The sequence below is a fragment of the Siphateles boraxobius genome, unplaced genomic scaffold, assembly GCF_051911475.1.
Source record: "Siphateles boraxobius isolate OS27281-9 unplaced genomic scaffold, OSU_SipBor_1 2, whole genome shotgun sequence".
In the NCBI taxonomy this organism is placed as follows: domain Eukaryota; kingdom Metazoa; phylum Chordata; class Actinopteri; order Cypriniformes; family Leuciscidae; genus Siphateles; species Siphateles boraxobius.
This window is the reverse complement of record NW_027508810.1, coordinates 7047477-7067034: the sequence shown is the minus strand read 5'-3', so window position 1 is coordinate 7067034 and position 19558 is coordinate 7047477. Positions and strand designations below refer to the sequence as shown.

Genomic DNA, 19558 nt, shown 5'->3' with positions numbered 1-19558 from the left:
GAAGTTATAGTCAAGTCAAGTCACCTACATTTATATAGCACTTTTAACAATATAGATTGTTTCAAAGCAGATTTACAGTGATAATAGGAAATTAAAGTAACAGAGATTGTTTTGGCTTCACAGCAGCTCTAGAATAAAGTTATTTTCTAGCTAAAGTTAGTTATGATTGATTCACTTCTGTCGCAACAATCATTAACTTAGGGGCCGCTAACACGACACCGTTCAAACAGAAAACCCTTAATGCGATGCACAAAACAGTGCCTGGTGGCTCAAGAATGCAAACCATGAAATAGGTTCCAAGGTACAAGCCTTGGTATAATTTATAATACAGGATTTTTTATCGCTTCCGTGTAGCCACGTAAACCGGAATTATCCTGAACAAAGTTTTATCTGTACAGAGGTAATGGCAAGGGAAGGAGGCCTTCACAGTGGAGAGACTAGTTGACACTTCAGGACTGCGTTGTCGTCGTGTCCAGGCACAGGTCCTTCATCAGATCCGGATACGGCCTGGATCCAGCGGACTGCGGTAAACCTCGGGATAAACATAGAGACTAATATTAGCGTAGACGCCATCCTTCTTATGATGTAACAAGTACATCAGGATTTATGGGAAGTGGTCACGGTTCCGGCTGACCTAATCTATGCAGCCTAACATTGAATTATAGAAGTCTACAATGTGTTATGTGTATGCTAGGTCAAAGAGATGTGTTTTTAGTCTAGATTTGAACTGACAGACTGTGTCTGCTTCACAGACAATGTTAGGAAGACTGTTCCAACATTTAGGTGCTAAATAGGAAAAGGATCTACCGCAAGCATTCGATTTTGATATTCTAGGCATTATCAACTGGCCAGAATTTTGAGATCGCAATAGACTTGGCAGACTATAATGCGTTAAGAGCTTGCTCAAGTACTGGGGAGCTAAACCATGTAGTAGTGTTTTGTAAATAATTAGCAACATTTTAAAATGTATACGATGTTTAATAGGGAGCCAATGCAGTGTTGACAGAACCGGGCTAATATGGTCATACTTCCTGGTTCTGGTAATAACTCTAGCTGCTGCGTTTGGACAAGCTGTAGTTTGTTTATTAAGCATGCAGGGCAACCACCCATAATAGCATTACAATAATCTAGCCTTCATGTCATGAACGCATAAACTAACTGTTCCGCATTTGTCATTGAGAGCATATGATGTAATTTAGATATATTTTTAAGATGGACAAATGCGGTTTTACAGATACTAGACACAGGACTTTCAAATGAAAGATTGGTATCAAAGAGCACACCCAGGTTCCTAACTGACGTCGAAGACTTGACTTCCATCAAGTGTTAGGCAGTATTCTAGGTTAGTATGTGAGGAAGCTTTTTGTCCAGTAATTAGAATCTCTGTTTTTTTCAGAATTAAGTAGTAGGAAATTACTAGTCATCCAGTTTTTTTATATCATCTATGCATTCCGTTAAATTTGTGAATTGGTAGGTTTCGTCAGGGTGTAAAGAAATATAGAGCTGAATATCATCAGCATAACAGTGAAAACTAATGCCATGCTTCCTAATAGTATCTCCTAAGGGTAGCATGTACAGAGTGAACAACAATTCTGAGTTTTTGATCGATAAGAAATCTCTTCATTTACTGCTACAAGTCAAGTCAAGTCACCTTTATTTATATAGCACTTTTTACAATACAAATTGTTTCAAAGCAGCTTTACAGAGATAACAGGAAAGTAAAGTTGTAATAGTATTGGTAAATTCAAAATTAAATGTTAAATGTCCCCAACTAAGCAAGCCAAAAGCCAATGGTGAAAAAAGGCGAAAAAAAGCCGACAGTGGCAAGGTACCAAAACTCCATCAGGTGGCAGAATGGAGAAAAAAACCTTGGGAGAACCCAGGCTCAGTCAGGGGGGCCAGCCCTCCTTTGGCCAACAAACAAACAGTGTATGATTATGATTTAGGCGGCATAATAGGTCGGAAATCAGATTGGATCAGAACTTTCACAATATTTATCCAGTTCATCTGGTTAGGGGTCGGAGTCATCACGCCGGTATGGAGATGAGTTTGTTGAGGTGTCCATGAGGCCTTCACAGTGTTGATGAGGCTGGCACTTCAGGGATGCGTTGTCGTCGTGTCCATGTGATGGTCCTTCCTCAGATCTCGATATGGCCTGGATCCGGCGGTTTGCGGTAAACCTCGGGATAAACAGAGAGACTAATATCTGGCTTCCCTTGTTTCCCCCTTTATCATCATGGACAATCCTGATTTTTTTTTGTTAACTTGCCTTGAGCAGGGAAATCGCTCCCCCGAGAAACATTAAGAGGACTATATATTTCTAATCAATCTGTCAAACTTCCCGGATAACTGCCTCTGCACATTCCTGTATGCAGGCCTAAACACCACCACTAAGTGACAGTTGTTTGGGGAGGGACCTCAAGGGAGCATTGAGGATTTTGTGGAGTGGGTGCTGGCATCATATGCATCACCAATCACCGTCGGACCTGTTGACGATGACATCAGCCCCAATCGCAACCCAGTGCAACACCAAGACCACCCAGATGGCAAGGATCGACAGCAAGAGCCAACCGTAGGCGTGAGAGACTCCACCGTGATGTTTGAGCCAGCGCCCACAGAAGTGTCCGAGCTGACGACTGCACCATCCATCGCCAAAGGAAATCTTGTGGTATTCGAGGGTGTGGAAGTGAGCCCCGCCCACCCCAATAGTATCCAGCTGCAGACCCGCAGCACCACCAGTTTCAGAACCCCAGTGCCAGAACCGGAAGTAAGGGGCAGAGCTTACGTTCTAACACCAGCTCCAGGACCGGAAGTGAGGGGCGGAGCTTACCTTCTAAACCGAGTAACGCCACCTAACGTTTTGGAGCGTAATTTGCTTAGACACGAAACGGAATGCTTTTATTACACCCGAAACGTCATACTTTATACCTATGTTATAATGATACATTAAGGTACAGTACAATAAGCATTTTAAAACAATGATTTTGTGTAATATAATCGTATATAGTTGTACTATTATGTACAAAATAATGCTTGAAACTTATGGGCATTTTATATAAAATATACTTTATTTCACAATAACGTACAGCATGCATTTTTCTTTATGTAAAATAATGTCAAAAATCTAAAAAAAAGAGAGAAAATTTGCATTGTTTTAAAAGAAACAAAAATGTATACAACAAATGACCAATTCACCCCTAGGCCCATTTTATCATGACAATCCGGTATAAATTTAACATTAAATGTATCAAATGAGGAACTCACTCTCAGGCCCATTTTGTCCTTACATTCTTGCAAAAACAACTCCATGTCATCCCTGAACACAAAATGAAATAGAAAGGGCTCTCTGGAAGCTTCTGATTGTTCCAGGAGATTGTTGAGGGCCTTTTCCTTGTCATCTTCATTCATTCGAATGAAAAGAGGCTCTTCCACCGGACCCCTGAGCAGATGGCTGTTGGAATGAAGCCATTTAGCTCCTTCATTACAGATTAAAGGATTAAATGTGACATATAAATGTATTATATGTTTGTTTATATATATATCCCAAAGTTCTCCAGAAGAATAATAGCCCACCATCTCCGTACGTTTGGAAAGTCGCACTGGAAGACACAAATCTTGATATTTCAACTGCTACAACATCATAAAGGTCAATTACTTGAACTGGTAATTACTTACAGATGTAAAATCAAAGGGTGCTCCCAAGGCAAGATGTAGAGCATACTGGAAAACAGCAAAAATTAAGGAACATCTTTGTAAGCGTCAAATTAAAAAAAATCTTCCTTGTTCCGTAACTTAAAAAAATAAAAATAAAAACACCACCACACCAATCATTGGTTTAATTATATCAAAACAATGTCTCACCATCAACATGAAGACTCCACAGTCTACACCACCAATCTGTTGGGAGATATCCTAAAAAAAAAAAAAAAAAAGCAGGAGTTTATTTGGGGTTTGACACTTCAGCAGTCCCAACTTTAGCAGACTTCTTTATAACCAACCTTGTTTTTCAGTGGCACCCATGTGCCAGGTGCAATTTTGTCTGTCATCTTACTGCAACAAAAATACACAAATAATAAAACAGATTTGTTAATATGAAGATACATTTTGCAGCACACAGTTTGAAGCTCTGAATCCATGCAAAAACACAGCAGTCAACAGTATTTGGTTAAGTTAGTTAGTTAAAACGGATAATTACTTACAATAACTTGCATCAGGATATATCAAGACTTAATACAAGATATATTAACACTTACTACTGGTTGTGACCATCGTTGAGGTCGGGGTTGTGTCCTCCATCTCACCTCTCTGAATCGTTATATGTCTCTACAAGAGATGAAAGCACCACACAATAATCTCAAAGTAAAAACTCAACTATAAGGTAACATTAACTCACAAACAGTGCATATAACAGGGGAACGTGGACCAAACACTTTAACACCTTCACAAGATAAACGTCTTCAAAACGTCACCGCAAGGCCAATTTACAACACGCAAAAATGTATCGAACCATACGTAGAAAAAATGTTTAATACAATAAAGTATGATAACTTATTCAAGCTTCAATAAGATCCAACTCAATTCAAATTTGTTTGTATAGCGCTTTTCACAATACATATTGTTTCAAAGCAGCTTTACAGAAAGTGCATTTCAGAAATGTACATAGAAAAAATACAGTTAGTTAAATATGTAGTAATTTAGGGCATAACATATCGCCGGCGTTGAGTCGTCTCTTCACAGGCGTCGAGTCTTCTCTTCACAGGCGTTTAGTCATCTCATCGCAGGTGTTGGGGCATCTGAAGTCTCCGTGAGAGGCTGGATACAAACCGGAGCTGACGAACGCTATTTACCCGAGATAACAGCAGAAAAGCAGATGGGAAATAATTAGCATAGCTGCTGTTCATAATATTAATGGATTCGATCTGATTCAACGGTGGTATAAAAGGTAAACATTATGTAAATGCCTGGCTAAAGAAATGCGTCTTTAATCTAGTTTTAAAGTGGGACAGCGAGTCTGAGCCTCGAACAATATCAGGAAGGCTGTTCCAGAGTTTAGTAGCTAAATGCGAGAACGCCCTCCCTCCTTTAGTGGACTTAGATATCCTAGGAATGACCAGAAGCCTCGAATTTAGTGATCTTAAAGAACGTGATGGATTGTAGGGCGATAGAAGGTCCATTAAATACACAGGAGCTATACCATTTAGGGCTTTATAGGTCAGTAGTAATACTTTGTAATTGATACAGAACTTAATAGGTAACCAGTGTAGACATGATAAAATTGGTGTTATATGATCATATTTTCTTGACCTAGTAAGAACTCTAGCAGCTAAATTTTGCACTAACTGTAGCATGTTTAATGAGGATGCAGGACAGCCAGCTAATAAAGCATTACAGTAATCTAGTCTCGAGGTCAAGAATGCACGAACTAACTTTTCCGCATCAGAAACAGATAGCATGTTACGTAGCTTAGAAATGTTTCCGCCAGTCGGAGATCACCAAAATTAATATTAAAGTGGTGTTTGAACTCGCAAGTACGATGTCAGGCACTGTAATTTGCTCAGGCCCCCTTCCTGTTCGAAGGAGTGATGAGATAGTTAGCAGATTTTCATCACTCAATGGCTGGCTGTCTACGTGGTGTCCGCAAAATAATAAAGAATTCATAGACAATTGGAAAAGTTTTTGGGGCAAACCTGACCTGTTGAAAAGAGATGGTATTCATCCCTCCTAGGATGGTGCTGCTCTTCTCTCTAGTAATTTGGCTCATAGTCTTAGAGACAAAACATGACAATATGGGGCTCAGGTCAGGAAGCAGACAAACTGGCTAAACCGACCGTCTGCTAGCGGCCTCGCGTCACCCGGGTCAGATAAATCCCATCACATAGAGCCTCTTTCACCTAGATATCATCATATAGAGACTGTGTCTGTTCCCCGAATTTGGAAATCCAAAAAACGTCCAAACCGATCTAAGATTAAAAATGTAATTGATATTCAACAAATAAAAAATAGATATAATACAGATGAGCAAACGATAAAGCTTGGGTTGCTGAATATTCGATCCCTTACTTCAAAAGCGCTCATAGTTAATGATATGATTTCAGATTATAACCTAGATGTGCTGTGTATGACAGAAACCTGGCTAAAACCAGACGATTACATTACTTTAAATGAGTCCAACCCCCATGATTACTGTTATAAACATGAACCTCGCCTGAAAGGCAAAGGGGGAGGTGTTGCTGTAATTTATAGTAATATTTTCAAAACCACTAAAAAATCTAGTTTTAAATATACTTATTTTGAAGTGTTGGTGCTTAATGTAAAAATATATAATGTAAACGATAAATCAAGTTTGAGAATTCTACTGGCAACTGTATAAAGGCCACCAGGGCACCATAAAGATTTTATCAAAGAATTTGCTGACTTTCTATCAGAATTAGTATTGACTGCAGATAAAGTCCTAATTGTTGGTGATTTTAATACACATGTAGATAATGGAAAAGATGCAATGGGATTGGCATTTAAAGACATTCTTAATTCTATTGGAATTAGACAACACGTGTCAGGACCTACTCATTGTCGTAATCATACTCTAGATCTAATATTATCACATGGAATCAATGTTGATGCTGTTGAAATTCTGCAGCAGAGCGACAACATCTCAGATCAGATCAGATCATCTAGTCTCATGTAAATTACATTTAGCCAAGGCTGCAAAGCCAACTCCGTGTTACAAGTATGTTAGACCTATCACTTCTGCCACTAAAGATTGCTTTATCAATAATCTTCCTAATCAGTTTCATCGTCTCAGCATCCCAGATAGCTTAGAAGAACTTGATATTGCAACAGAAACTTTAACTCTCTCCTTTCCAGCACTTTAGACACAGTTAATCCGTTGCGCTTAAAGAAGATTAAAGAAAATAGTCCAACGCCGTGGTACAACAAGCACACCCGGGCCCTTAAGAGAGCAGCCAGAAAAATGGAGCGCAACTGGAAGAAAACAAAACTAGAGGTATTTCGGATTTCATGGAAGGAGAGCTCGATTGCTTACAGAGTGGCTTTAAAAGCTGCTAGATCTGCTTATTTTTCAACCCTGTTAAAAGAAAATAAACATAATCCAAGGTATTTATTTGAAAAAGTGGCTACACTAACGAAAAAGAAAGCTTCAAGCCCAGAAGTTTCCAAGAAACACAGCAGTAATGACTTTATGAACTTCTTCACTTATGAGATTGATAATATTAGGGACAAAATTATAACTATGCAACCGTCTACTACAGCATCGCATCAGGGAGTGCATTATAGTCTCCCTGAGGTAAAATTTCATTCATTTGTTGCCATAGAGGGAGAGGGAACGAGTATTGCGAAAGTTTAGCTTACGCTACGGGAAAGATTCATGTTCTCGAGATACTAAAGCCAAAAAATTATCCTTAATTTTGTATTCATTGTCAACGCAGTGCAGCAGCTAGCAGACCTAGAGCAGGCCATCTCGCATGCTCATTGGCTGCACTGCGGGCAACTGCTGCAGCCTACCAGTGAGCCCGGCGTGACGTCACGCCCAATGAAGGGCGCCCGCGCCTTCATAGCGTCACAGCCCACCAGAATGGGCGTGTCTTAGCGTATAAAAGTAGGGGCTGTAGGCTGACTTCCCTGGTTTTTCGTCGACTGAAGCGAAGTCGCTCGTGGCGCTAGCACGGCCGGTTACGCAATACTCGTTCCCTCTCTAGAGAGAACCGAGGTTACGTTAGTAACCGAGTATCGTTCTTTTACGATAGGTTCTCTCGTATTGCGTAAGTTTAGCTTACGCTACGGAAACACTTTGTCAACGCCGTGCGCGCCAAGCATCCACCATGAGACCCCGAACTTTCAGGGGAACCCCATAAGTGGAAAAATAAGGTGGCCAGTCACGCGGGCCACCACTTGTACATAAGCACACATAGAGAAATACAGAGCAACGCACCGGTCTGTATAGGCACATGGCACATACCCCACTTAGTGCAGCTCAACCAGGAGAGCTGAGTCATGTGAGAGTTATCTGAGCAGGAGATCTGGGCAGAATACACCTCTCCTTCAAACTGACAACAGTTTAGCCTGCAAGGCAGGAACTTCTAGGTTATAAAACCTGACAAAGGTAGACGGGGAGCTCCAGCCCACTGCTACATATATGTCATGGATAGAAATTCCACTGGACCATGCCCACGAAGAGGCCACGCCTCTCGTGGAATGAGCCCTGATACCCATAGGGCATTGCAGACCTTTTGACGCGTAAGCGGCTGCTATAGCGTCCACTATCCATCTGGACAGGCTCTGTTTCGAGGAGAAGAGACCCTTGGTGCGCCCACCAAACGAAACAAAAAGCTGCTCCGAACGCCTGAAGGAGGTGGAGCGCGTAATGTAAAACCTCAGCGCTCTGACAGGGCAGAGGAGATTCACATAACTTGCGCTCTGAATGGAGTGCCCATCACTTTAGGAACATAGCCATGTCTAGGTCTGAGGATAACTTTAGAGTCATTTGGCCCGAACTCAAGACACGACGCGCTGACAGACAGCACATGCAGGTCCCCCACACGTTTTACTGACGACACTGCAGTGTCAACCCCACGGAGTCTAGTGGTTCAAAAGGAAAAGCTTTCAGGGCCTCGAGGACCAATGAAAGATCCCACATGGGATCCCACATCTGCACCATCCAGAGAACACCGACCATTTAGACGCGTAGAGCCTTCTTGTGGAAGGGGCTCTAGACTGCGTGATCGTGTTCATCACTCCTTCTGGCCTACCAGCGCTCTGGATGGGGATGCCAGATCGTGCCGCAAGCCTGAGAGAGAAGATCTGCCCTCACCAGAATCGGCCACGGAGCTGTATGTGACAGCCGTGCTAGTTCCGGGAACCAAATCTGATTCTCCCAACGCGGGGCTATGAGGAGCACCGAGTGGCGTGTTTCCCTGATTTTCTTTATCACCTGTGGTAACAGAGAGACCGGAGGGAAAGCATATAGCGGGAGGCTGGGCCAAACCTGGGCCAGCGCGTCCTCGTCCTTCGAGAAGAACGTCGGGCATTGAGCGTTGTCTTTTGACGCAGACAGACAGCCAGGCTCGGCGGGACACACAAGTATTCTAACCAGCCTTGGAGCGGGCGCATGCGCAGTAGGCCCAGCTGGAGCCATACAGCCCAACATCCTTTGAAATATTTTCAAAGGGAGAAAGCTGCCCTGCTGGAAAGATGCGGCTAGGTTGCAAACACGGCGCGTGCGCTGTGTCGATAAACGAGCCGTCATGGTCACTGAGTCCAGTTCTATTCCTAGAAAGGAAATTGACTGGCTGGGCAGTTACGAGCTCTTGGTCCAGTTGACCGTGAGACCCAAGCTTTCCAGATGACTGAGAAGCACTGTCCTGTGAGATAGCAGTTCTATCTCTGACTGTGCCAATATCAGCCAATCGTCCAGATAGTTCATTATTCGCAGACCCTGACTTCTCAGGGGGGCGAGCGCCGCGTCCGTGCACTTCGTAAATGTACTGCGTGAAGTAGATGTGCTACTTCTGCATTCACTATCGTCGCGGTCCGGGCTTGAAAGCGCGGGGGACGGTGAATTAATTGAAGTGTATAGCCCTGCTTTATTGTGCTCAGCCCCCATTCTGAAATCCCTGGGATAGTTTCCCACACAGCTATGTGAGCCGCTAGGGGGCGAATGGCCTCCGGGTTATGATCGCCGCCATTTGCGGGCTTGTGAAACTGACCCGGAGCCGAAAGCGCGGCGCGCACGCTCTCGGTTCTGGGCAATGGCTGCTTACTGAAAGCCGAAACCGGCTGATTTATGTGAGATTTCCCAATCATAAGGGATGGGGAACATTCTTTTTTCACTTTTTGACGCGCGAGCAGCGCTCCGGGCGGAAAAGCTTTCTGTAAGCGTGAGCGTGTGTACGTGGGCACGAGACTTACAACTGTATCTGACGCCCCGATCATAATGGATGGGGAGCATTTTATCAACGCCCTGCGTTTTGTAATAACACTTAAACGAGCGGGCGGAGCCCGGGGGGAGGTTTGTGTTAGCAAGCATGAGCGCTCTCTGGCGGGCACGAGACTTACATTCATAACCTGCTTCTTTGATTGTGTAACAGAGCGGGCAGATAGTGGGCACAGACCTGTGGACACATTTCTTACATTCAACACTCGAGCGGCTTTTCTGCGCTTTATGAGAGTGTGCTCTGTGAGTGACACGGGATTTGGAGTGCTTATGTGTAGGGGTGAACACTGAGGCGTGGGCACTTTCACTACACTTAAAACACTGACGGCGTGAGCCGGACCAGACATTATACTCTTTTTGAGATTTCTCTGGGTCGCCGTGAAAACGGGGTTTGTGTGCGGGCGAAAGGGTGAATAAACCGGCTCGTTGGCTGCTAATTGAACCACTGCAGTAGCCCGTTTGAAGGGGACTGACAGGGAAATGAACTTTGATGGCGGTCCGGCCGTAGCGGGACACGCGCGTCTTTTCTCTCTCTCTGTTAGGAGGGCTTCGCGTGCTCAGACTTCAGTGTAATTCTTTGCCGAGGCCCTCTGGGGGGCGGCGGTCTGTGACGGCTGTCTGAGCGCAACCTAGGGCAGCCGCCCTGACGTCCCTGCGAAGGCTGAGACTGTGCCGGACGCTGGGTGCTGGTTCGCACAGGAGGCTGGATTTGTTTCTCGCGAGAGCGGCCTGTGGCGAGCGTTAACCAGAGGTGCCTCTCTGTCACAGTTAACGTGGCCATGGCTCGTCCGATGGCTTGGGCTGCGGCTTTGGTGGCGCAGAGAGAGAGATCCGTTGCACTTCTCAGGTCCGTAACCGCAGCTGGATCCCGGCCCTTCTCATCCCAGTCACGGAGGAGGTCGGCTTGCAGGATCTGTAGCACAGACATTGAGTGTAGAGCAGACGCGGCCTGGCCGGAGGCGGCATAAGCGCTGCCGACCAAGGCGGACGTGGCTCTGCAGGCTTTAGACGGGAGGGCTGACCGTGACCGCCATCTCGCAGAGGGCGGGCAAAGGTGCGCTGCGACCACCTCTTCCACAGGGGGAATAGCCGTGTACCCTTTCTCGGTGGCGCCGTCCACTTGGGAGTGCGACGCGGAGGCCTGTGACTGAAGTCTCGAGGAAAATGGTGTATTCCACGACTTTGTCAAGTTCCGGCAGGAATGGAGCGGGCCAGGTTGCTGAAGCTGCGTGGCGACTCTGAAGAAAACAACCGTCGAGCCTGTTCGGTGCGGGTTCCTTTGGCAGCGACCACTTGAGCCCGAGACGGTCAACAGCCTGTGTCAGCAGGCGCATTAGTTCCACATCAGCTCTAGCGCGGGTACGGGTAGATTCCTGGATTGAGGAGGTGGCGGAATGAAGCGACCATTCCTCGCTGTCCGATGCCAGGATGGAGCAGCAGTCTTTCGTGGCATGTTCCTCGGCCTCATCCGCCGATGCGACGGCAGTGAGGCTCGTAAGCGGCAGCTGCGCATCGGTGAGGAGAGGCGGGGAAGGCGAAAGCGAGGCTCGAGGGATGTTCTCCGGCGAGTGCGTCGCTGTGGCCACAGGTTCCGGCTGTCTAAGGGAACGGCGCTTCTTCCTGCGCGGTCCCACAGAGGGCGGAGTGACTGCTGCGGTGTTGAAGGCCTCGAGTCGAGCCCGCAGGGTCGACAGCGGAAGCTCCTTACAGAGCTCGCACACCCGGACGCGAGGGCGAGCTCTGCGTGTTCCAGGCCCAGGCAGAGAGCGCACATAAGGTGGCGGTCTCTGGCGCTGAGCGGGGCTCTACACGAGCCGCAGGAAGTGCGAGACATCTTTAAAAAGACGCTCGCTGCTCTTTTAGAATATATATAGCAGGCAAAAGGATACGTTGCCGGATAGCGTAGCTCGCACGGATGGCTGGAGGTGGCGAAGACGGCCGGCTTCCTCAGCGCTGTCCTAAGCTGGCTGTTCACTGTTCGACAGCGGCGGTGGCTTCTCTCAGATCCAGCGATGCGATGAACTCGCTGAAGAGACGAAAAAATCAGGGAGGTCAGCCTACAGCCCCTACTTTTATACGCTAAGCCACGCCCATTCTGGCGGGCTGTGATGCTATTAAGCTGTGGGCGCCCTTCATTGGGCGTGACGTCACGCCGAGCTCACTCACGCGAGATGGCCTGCTCTAGGTCTGCTAGCTGCTGCACTGCGTTGACAATGAATACAAAAGTAAGGATAATTTTTTGGCTTCAGTATCTCGAGAAGATGAATCTTTCCCGTAGCGTAAGCTAAACTTACGCAATACGAGAAACCCTCTCGTAAGAGAACAAAAACTTTAAAAAACGGTATTACTCAGTCATTTATTCAGTTATATTAAATATTTAATCAGGAGAAAACCGTATCTCAAAAGCTAACAAGCAGCAGTAGCATTTTCAAGTAACAGCGTATCGAAATTCTTATATAATAATAGTAGAATAGAATAATAATAATACAAAAATATACCATTCAGAAATGTTTTGTAAGACCCGTGTTTGGGGAGGTTCTGCTTGACTCTCTTCATTGCCGCTTTCTGGGTCTGATTCTGGCTCAAACTGATACGGCATTATTGATACCATTATTTACATTTGACTGGAGCACATGCAACTTTAGCCCGTAAAGGTAATGGGCGTGATATTTCTGGACAATGTGCGCTACGCTGTTTAGCCAATTACAACACACCAGCCCAACTAACCAATCTGAGCCCATTGCCTGTTTCTGAGGGAGTGATTTCATAGAATCAGGAAGTCAACCGGTCGTTCAAATCACAGAGGAGAAAGCGTCTTACAATAAAGGTGAAATTTATGAAAAACAAGGCTTTAAAAAAAAAACACGAAGACATGTTATATTGCACCCCATAAACGCAATCATGCAAAGAAAAAAAAGCAGTAAACCACCCCTTTAATTCGTGTTCCGAAGATGAACAAAGGTCTTACGGGGCTGGAACAACATGAGGGTGAGTAAATACGGACAGAATTTTCATTTTTGGGAGAACTATCCCTTTAATTGCATGTTAACTGAAATTGAATGAAAATTTATTATAGTTTTCAGTTATGTTTAATGCATTTAGCTGAGTGCTTTTTGACCCACTTAAGTAAGACTTGAGTAGATCTCTATCCCCCAGTTTCACTGACAAGGCTTAAGCCTAGTCCCAGAATAAAATACATGTTTCAGCTGTTTTAACTTAAAGCAACTTGCACTAACATATCTAAGGGTGTACTCACACTAGGCACGTTTGCCATGAACCGGGCCCGAGTACGATTGTCCCCCCTCCCTACTCCCCCTCTGGCCTGCACTCACATAGGGTTTCAGCATTCGTGCCGGAGCACGCTTACGTCATTATGGTGCGACGGTTTCGGGATAAACAAGAAGAGCGGCGCTCTCTGAACACAATGGAGTCTGTTCTTTTTGGATAATTTTGTGTCGTTTGGTCCACGGTGGTCCACAGCCCTCTCACAGCCTGTTGTTAAACAGATGTGTCGCCTTAGTGGCGCGAAAATTTTCACGTAATCGTGCTGCTCGTATGAGGAGGTTTGCAAGGTACCAGCTGAAGTGCAGCAAGGACTTTGCAGCTTTGATAACGGACTACAGTTCCCGTACATCACGCGTCCTGTTCCGTGCTCCAGCACGGTTAGCGCTCACACTGCATGCGAACCGCGCCCGAGTCCAACTGAACCGTGCTCTGGCCCACCTCTTCCAAGCGGGCCAGGGCCGGCTAATCGAGCCGCGCCCGGGCACGGTTCGGAGCACTCACACTAGTCAAACGAACCGCGCTTTGGTGGTCAAACGCACTCGGGCACGGTTCAAACGGGCTAGTGTGAGTACACCCTTAGAATATGTCAGTGCCATTGTTTTGTGTCAAGATGCACACCAGTAATGTTTTTTTTTTTTCTAAGGCAAGTTTCTAAAAGTTACTTAAATGTCATAATTTAACTTAAGCCTAAGGCTTAATCTGACTGCCTGTGAAACCAGACCTATACGTAATTTCATAATTACAATTGCATTACATACTCTTTGAATTCTGTTTTGATAGTGTACTGCCAAATGGACTGACAAGCCAAGCATTTTTAGTAAACTAAAATACACTTTAATGTAATTTCTATTGAAGCTTGTATATTTGAATTAGCCTGGGCTTCCCCATGCTGCCTTGTGCGCAGCGCGATTTTATTCACGCTGCTAGGCAGTCTGGATTCCATGGACCAGATTTTCGCCTCAGCAAGGGGACCAATCACAGAACGGGGAGGGAGCAGCAAGACAATGAATGACGTCTATGCGACACACCGAAGCAGTTTGTTTATACCTATGGATCCAACATGGCAGCAGACGCGAAGTTACCTTTCGATGCTGCATAAACGGCAATAGTCGCTGAATGCCATCCTGTACACATAAATCTCTGACCCATCGCCTTCTTCCTCGTCTAATTTCTGTCGCTCTACTACGTCATCTGGGATAATTGAAACAATTGGCTATGAGCTACGTACAGGCGGATTTGATAGACATTCGTAGCACCCAATAAACGGCTCTGGGCATTCGTAAACCACGCCTCAAATACGTGAAAAACAACATGAGGTTCCCAGACCCACGTCTCAATAAGACTATGGGCCCTATTTTAACGATCTAAAACGCAAGTCACAAGCGCAAAGCGCAAGCAACTTTGTGGGCGGATCTCGGTGCTGTTGCTATTTAACCGGTAGGATAAATGACTCTTGCGCTCCACGCAAATCTAAAAGGGGTTGGTCTGAAGTAGCTTCATTATTCATAGGTGTGGTTTGAGTGTAACGGGAAACAAACCAATAAGAGCTTTATATCACATTCCCTTTAAGAGCATGATGAACGAGGTGCGCTTGTTCCATGGTGCAATACTATTATAAGGGCGTATTTACCAGGCGCGCTTCAGAATCGGTTCTCAGCCAAGGAGATCAATCTTCTCGTCAGGGCCGTAAAAGAAAGAGAAGTGACATTGGGGATGGAACAAACCCACCCAAATTAGCTTCGGTTAAACATGCATATACTAATTTGGGTAAATGTGTTAGCTTTATGCCTATTTTTCCCATCGTCATGGACACAACAATGAATTCCCTCGTGTTTTAATATTTTTCCTTATAATAATGTATCATTTGCAAAAAGGAAAATGCATCTGTGTATATGAGAGAATCATCTACAGTGTATGCGCGTTGTTCACACTCTGTATTATGGCCAAGCATGCGCGCTTAAAATAGCATCTGAATGTACGCGCAACGCGCCACTGACTTTAGACTAGGGTTTTTCTGGTCAGTGGCGCAATTGCTTTCTGGAACTGCAAAATAGCACCAGGGATTGTTTGCGCCGGAACACGCCTCCTTTTTTGCGCTGAACCGCCCAGGGAGCGCAAGTTCATTCCCTAGTTTGCCGGCGTGTCTGTGGAGGGAAAAGTTTGCTTTGCAAAATACGATTGATACATGCGCGGTGTACAAAGTCAATTGCGCTGGGTCTGGGTGCAAGAATGGGCCCTGGGTCTGACGTTAGCCAGGCTATATTTGAATATATTTGTAATTACACATTTGTAATGATGAAGTAGCAATTTAGTACAAGTTCTTGCATGTCCATTTAGTATGTTATCAATACATCAAAATAAGTGTACTTAAAATTATGACAAAATATTATTAAAACAAAAAGATTTAAAATAAAATATAGTTTTATAATAAACTAAGTATAGTTTTAAGGTCTGAACACTTAAGTGCACTTCTTTTTCACAATGTTAAGCTTTTACTGTATTACATTTCAGCATAAACATTTGTTGCCAAGCACAAAAATAAATAAATAAATAAATAAATAAATAAACATTATGACCCAAAGCAGTGCTTTTTAAACCTGTCCCGGGGTTCCTCCCGACACTGCACGAAGATGACATACAAAAATGTACAGTGGTGGGGGAGGCCCAAGGACAGGTTTGAGAAGCACTGACCTAAAGTATAATTTCAGTGTTTTGGTCTCTCTATGTTGATTGAATTACAGAAACAACAACCCGTGGTGACCTTCTGTTTTCTGTTTTGTTAAAAAATATGCTAGCCTTCATGACCTTTGTCTTCAGCACATCATTCAATATGCTGCCCTGATGTGTGCTCTGGTTCGACCAAGCTGAATCACTTATCAGATAACACTGAGAAAAAAGGTTGAGTGAAAACAAGGCTTCCCTAAACATTCCCCTCAGTGACCTAAAACGCACTTTTATTTTGAACTTGCAAACAATAGCGTTCTGGCCGCTGCGCTGCTGTGAATAGCTAATACCTCTTTTGTATTTGCACTTTTATTCAGTCCGTTGAATGCACAGATGAAAGAATCATCCAAGTTCACCTTGCCAAGTGTTGAGCGATGCTGAGCTGTGAAGAGGCTTTGACTTGATATGATTCACTTGCCGCTGAGAAAGAAAAAAAAGCATTATTGAATGTTACTCCAAGGTAACGGAATAACAGAGGAATTATGCACTCTGAGTGATGTAAATAATTGCTCTAAAATACCTCAGTATAACACAATATCACATGAAACTGCTTTATGCTGTAGGTATAACTTAGTTATACAGTAATTGGTGAGCTTTCTGACTGATAGCTTAAATTACAAAAAGACAAATAGAACTTTAAAACCACCCGTAGACGACAACTCCTCCCGTAGACAACAAGTAAGTGTTTTGCATCAGGATGTTTGAGTGCGGAGCTACACCGAGTTTGTGCGTGCAGCTAAAAGTAATTCAATGATCTTATGGTGATTCCTGTATATTCATGTGTTGTTCCTGTTTGAGTGGAAGAGAAATTTACCGCGTACTGACATTATTAACATCATAGATCTTTATAAAACGCGATCATGGATAAATTCTTGAATGAATAATGAGTATTCTGCCCTACAAAGGCAAATCGCAGTAACTACACATTTAGTCAAAAATGAGTTAAGACTTCTAATGGGCTTTATGACATGTGTTCTGTCTTGTGAAAAAATATCTGGGTTAAATTATGTCCCGTTTCGGAGATGCATTACCAGTAATCTACCCATAACATGTTTGACTGGCTGATATAAAAACATTAAAGGCCTTTTTCTCCGTTTCTTTGTTTGCATAGTTACTGCAGTTAGCCTTTGTAAGGCAGTATTCCTCTGTACTATAATTGTTTACAACACCTGTTTACATGTCTATCATCATTGCACATAGTGTTATATGCTTAGTTGTGCAACTACTACTACTACTACTACTTCTCTTTGCCCCTATGGGACATAAGGCTTCAATGAGCACTCTCCATTTCATTCGGTCCCTGGCAGCATGTTGGGCCTCTCCCCATGACAGGTTCATCTGTTCCAGCTCTTGTGTCACAGTTCTGCGCCAGGTGGTTTTGGGCTCCCAGGTTTTCTTGTGCCAGGTGGTGTCCATCTTAGGGCGACTTCTGTGATGCTGTCCTGCTCCATCCTCAACACATGTCCCAGCCATCTCAGTCGTCTGTGTGCAATATCTTTGTGATGCTCCGGCTTCACGTTTTCTTGTGCAGTTCATTATTGGAGATCTTAATAGGCCAGAATATTTGGCATATTCGTCGGAGGCATCCATTATGGATTATTTCCATTCTCCTCATGTCAGTTTTGATAACTCGCCAGCTCTCAGAACTGTACAGCAGAACAGACTTTACATTGCAGTCATGTAGTAGCATCTTCGTTTTAAGGCTGTATTGTTTTGATCTCCATATAGAACGGAGTTAAGAAAAGGCACCCTGAGCCTTTCCCAGCCTTGCTTTAAAGGTGCTCTAAGCGATGTCGGGTGACGTCACTTCTTGTTGACGTTTAAAGTATTGTCAAACCAAACGGAGGCTAGCTAAACCCTCCCTCCTCCTCAACCGAGCACTAACCCCACAAATCCTTTGTGTCGGTTATTGGCTGGAACAGTTTATTATGTTTCGTGGTGCGGGTTAGCCCAGTTTGTTTTTGTTGCCGTTTGTGTAGCCTGGGGTGATTTTACAGTGTGCTCAGGGGACAGGCAGCTAGCTGATAGTGAGGAGATGTTTGCTGTATGTGACAAAAAATGTTTTGGGCTAAAAAACGCGTGACACCGCTTAGAGCACTTTTAATATCTTTAGATGCCCCACTGTCCTTACTGATGAGAATGCCCAGATAGGAGAGCAAGATCGTCAGCAAATTCAAGATAGTTGTACACTTACAAATAAATTTTAGGATTTATGCCATAAATGCATTCTCATGTTGTTTACATAATGGCAGAAAGACGCTAATGACACTACGGCCGAGTGATGGAGACCCGCTCAGGGTATGTTTCCCAAAAGCATCGTTGGCCAACTATGGTTGCAAATTCCATCATTATCAGCATAGTTCAACGAGTCGGTGTTCCCGAAACCATCGTTCGAGCTGTGGTTAGATGCAGAGTTTCTTGTTTGCATGACATGTGGACTCAATAAATCCTTATCTTGAGCAAAACAAGCTAGCTGACATTCAGTACAATCTATATATTTTATTTAGAATACATACAAATGTAATTTACATCTTTTAGTTTGTCAAGAGATCTAAAGCGCCATTTTTGAAGAGTGTGCATGTGCAAACGTGCTCTACTACGTAAGAATAAGCCTATGATTGAATCTGGAAATAAAGCAAACTAACTGAGAAAAATGAGAAATAGTCCTTAGATGCCATGTCCATAATTTATAGCAAAAAATCTAGCATTAATTCAATTTCAAATAGATTCATTAAAATAAGTTCCCTTTCAGGGAACTCGAGCTACGTGAAACACTGTGGGAAAGCCCCTGCATGAGTGCGTCATGAAGCACGTATGAAATCAGTCCAATGGCGAGACGGAACGTCATAGGCGGCTGACGTCATCAACCAGAAAACCATATATGCACCCCAAAACACAAGTGCATCAGCTTCTGATTCTTCAGCAAGCGCTCTGTGTATCAAAAAGTGTGTGTCTCAAGTGTTTTTGTCTGTCCTTAGAAATTGCTAGGCAGGAGTTTTTCACATATATATATATATATATAAACTATAAAAAGAGACTATATATATATATCATGGCGAGCGAACAGCAGTTCAGAAAGTGTGTTCATCCCTGCCCACATTATATTACGAGTGGGGACACACACAATCTGTGTGTTGTTTGTTTGGGAGTGCTGCATGCCCAGTCAGCTTTCGAGGGAGCTGATTGTGAGCATTGCGAGCGTTTGTCTATAAAAACGCTCCGCTCCCGCCGAGCCCTCTTCGAGGAGAGTAATTCGGTGCACGCTGCCCGCGGTTCGGGTCCCGCTGCTGCCGAGGCACAGCGAAGGCTTCAATCGTGGGGATCGCAAATGGATCTATCAGCGGGGATTGAGACGGGCTCTGCCTTATCTCAGCCCTTACCTGGTAGATCCAGGCCTCAGATCCAGGTTCGGAAGCACGCGCTGCAGTTTCTTCCGCCCGGGCTGAGGCATCTTCACTTCAATTATCCAGTTCTGAGGATCTGGATGTTGAAAGTATTGATACAGCAGAGACTGGGGACTCGTCACTTCAGTCTCCTGCTAATGAGGAGCTTATGGAGGTGCTCACTCGTGCTGTAGAAAAATTAAGCATCGAGTGGCCA

At 44.4% G+C, this 19558-nt stretch overlaps 1 long non-coding RNA gene across 1 annotated transcript; it reads right to left on the bottom strand.

Annotated features, from left to right (window-relative positions):
- Positions 1 to 3623: 3623 nt before the first annotated feature.
- On the bottom strand, positions 3624 to 4542 carry LOC143744329 (uncharacterized). The gene is made up of 3 exons (XR_013205832.1): positions 4254 to 4542; positions 3999 to 4050; positions 3624 to 3912 (listed from the first exon to the last, which is right to left on the bottom strand). It is a non-coding gene; the product is annotated as an uncharacterized LOC143744329 (long non-coding RNA).
- Positions 4543 to 19558: the final 15016 nt, after the last annotated feature.